This window comes from Monopterus albus, unplaced genomic scaffold (genome assembly GCF_001952655.1).
Source record: "Monopterus albus unplaced genomic scaffold, M_albus_1.0 scaffold7.1, whole genome shotgun sequence".
In the NCBI taxonomy this organism is placed as follows: domain Eukaryota; kingdom Metazoa; phylum Chordata; class Actinopteri; order Synbranchiformes; family Synbranchidae; genus Monopterus; species Monopterus albus.
The window spans coordinates 715,163-717,934 of record NW_018127887.1 but is presented as its reverse complement, the minus strand read 5'-3'; the positions used below and the strand labels follow the sequence as shown (position 1 = coordinate 717,934).

Sequence of the window (2,772 nt, the reverse complement as noted above, 5' to 3'; positions counted from 1 at the left end):
CCAGGACCCACATTCACAAAAAACCTATTAAACTTCTCAACTACATCCTCAAATCTGTTGACCGGTGTATCATTGTCCATAAAATATGGAGGGTAGTTACTCCTGCTGGTACTGTTTCTAATCAATTTATTTAATATCTTCCAAGTACCTTTCATGTTATTTTTATTATCCTCTAATACTTTAGAGTAATATTGTTTTTTACATATCCTCAAAAATGACTGTCCTGAACTACTTAAAGGGTCATTTAATTATTATTTAATTAAAATCTAAAAATTATCATGGAGGCTCAGATCATTTACCCATCCTGGAAAATCTGTGTGATGTGAATGAAAGGTACTTTTATATTGCCCCTGAGTGAAGGCTCTTGCTCCTCTTCCTTAGTAGCCCCACTGATCAACTGTCCAAAATAAAGCCAAAATGTGGCACACTCCTCACCTTCCTGGTTATTTCTGGGAATGTGATACCTGATTAAAACATTTTGTCATGGCTTTTGACCCATTACAGTGAGGTGTCAGGCCTGCAATGACGTGGAAACATTAGCATATATTAGAAGGGAATTTAAAAGGGAATTTAACAAATTATATGCACTGAATTTTATTTTTTTTTAAGTGAGGCAGCTTGACTTTGAATCACATTTTATCCAGCTGCTGTGTACAAGAATGGACAATGGCCTATTCTTTACCAGGAGAGGGAGCTATTTGATCAGTGATTGTCACATATACAGTATATTATATTATATTTTGACAGTAAGAGTACAACACCTCAGTCTCTCCATCAAAACCTTAAACCCTAAGAGACTAGTGGAGCTGCTACTAGTCCTTCAATGCTGAACAGGCAGAACATCTTAAATAAAATAAAAAAACTGATTCAGAGCTAAACCAGAGTGAGTGATCATCACTGAACCAAGCAAACCATGTGTCTAAAATGTATTTAATAAATTTTGGAAAAACTTTCCCAGTATTTGCAGCACTACCTGATGATGAAATTGTTCTTCCCTGGTGGGGGACTTCAGCTTGTTACCCGCTGTTGAGAAGCAAAAGAGACAAATGACAAAAACTGTTTTAATAACTCCATGTGGTATGTGTAATGTATAAAATATACACAGTATGTACAAATGAGGCTAGTTTGACCTGGAATCAAAAGGTCATATGTAGCTATTTTCCTGTACTGTGACAATGACATCAGTACGCATACGAAAGTGACTAGAAATGTCTAACTACAATACCAAATTAAGTTTTGGTTTACATGGCAAAAGCCATGTGCTCTGTTGTCTCACATGCTCACTTCACATACTGTAGAAGGCACAGGCCAGCCTAGTGACATGGTGACATCCTAACTTTTATTCCCTGGGATAGGTCAAGCTCCAAAAACATTGTTTGGCACATTTCCATGATATGATAAATAAACTGATTTTCATGTATAAATTTGGTTGACTACCCCTTGAAATTTTCACAGTCCTTAATATCTGTGCACTGAACGGTAAGGTAAGCGTTTAACTAAAGATTAGGACTATGGCAAATGTGGTATGATTAGGGTTAGTCCCTGGAACAGTAATTCATGGTTTTGACGTATAAATAAAGTAGTACTGTGGTCTGAGTTCCAAAATGTGGCACAGTTTAGAACAGTTTTAAAACAATTTATATGCATCTGAACTGTAACAATTCACAGCAGTCACTATGACAATATGAATGTCTTGAACCTTGCCAAACATTGTTAAACATGATTACCGCACATGGTGTATTTGAACAGGTACAGAGTGTGAATTATGTTATCACTTCAATTTCCAAACAAAAGCTTTAACAAGGTAATTCGTCAGTGATAAAACACACAGAAGGCAGTTCTCAGTAATAACTTCTAATATTAACTGGCATGACTTTAAGGTCAGGCAAGATATTGTTTGATTACATAAGGCTCTCCTATTTGTCTTGATATTGTGCAACTGACACTGAAATCTTTGATCGGTTTCACATTTGCTCTCTTATCGGTTTTCTCAATATGGTACTTTGCTATTATACTGTAATTTCAATTTCATCTATTGCCTTGGAAATTTAATTGAGTCAGAGTAATTTCAACAACTTACTGGCTTCATGACTCAACCTCTTCTGTTTGACTTGTAAGCACTTTATCAGAACATTTCGGGTAAGTGCTGGCAAATAAGTGTCTCCTTTTCAAATCTTTCTAAACATCTTTATTTTCTTCCTTTTCATTTATTTTTAAAAAATTTAGTTTCTACTGAACAGTTTCTGTCTTGGAAGTAAAAGGGACAAAAAAGGAACAAAAAAATAAAGGAATCATAGTGTGTGAGAAAAGCTATGGTTCAAGCTTGAATGATTAAAGACTCTGTGGGTAGTTGGTACTTCCGTGAACCATCTAAACCACCGACCTGAGTGGCCATGTACCAACCATGTACCACCAGAGCAGCTTCAGTGTGCCTTGGCATTGAGTCTCTGAACTCTACCAAAAGATATGTGGTGTTTGGATGATGGTGGTGGCGAGCACTGTCTTACACACAGGTGTTCAACTGGGTTGGGATCAGGTGACTTTGAAGGCCATACCATATGATTCACCTTGTGCACATCGAAGATAAAAGTATTGTGTTATTTGTTCTGTAGGATCATTCTGATTGCTTGACAGACTCCTTGTGATGTCTAACTCTGTCCTGCAGCCTTTTTACAATTTTTCAGCTTGTTTTCTGCTCTTATTCTGCCAACCTTAAGCTTCCAACACAAATTATACATGAAAACAGTAGCGAAAATTGTGAGGAATCAGAAA

The 2,772-nt window shown here is 36.5% G+C and overlaps 1 protein-coding gene across 6 annotated transcripts in view; it reads right to left on the bottom strand.

Moving 5' to 3' along the window:
* The window catches only part of tjp1b (tight junction protein 1b), a 62,245-nt gene extending 61,240 nt beyond the window's left edge, over positions 1 to 1,005 (bottom strand). For 5 of the 6 annotated variants that reach the window (XM_020621520.1, XM_020621530.1, XM_020621537.1 and 2 more), the window contains exon 1: positions 974 to 1,005. The gene's annotated coding sequence lies outside the window, so the exon portion shown is untranslated. The remainder of the gene's footprint in view (positions 1 to 973) is intronic. The other variant, XM_020621543.1, reaches the window with a different exon arrangement.
* Positions 1,006 to 2,772: the final 1,767 nt, after the last annotated feature.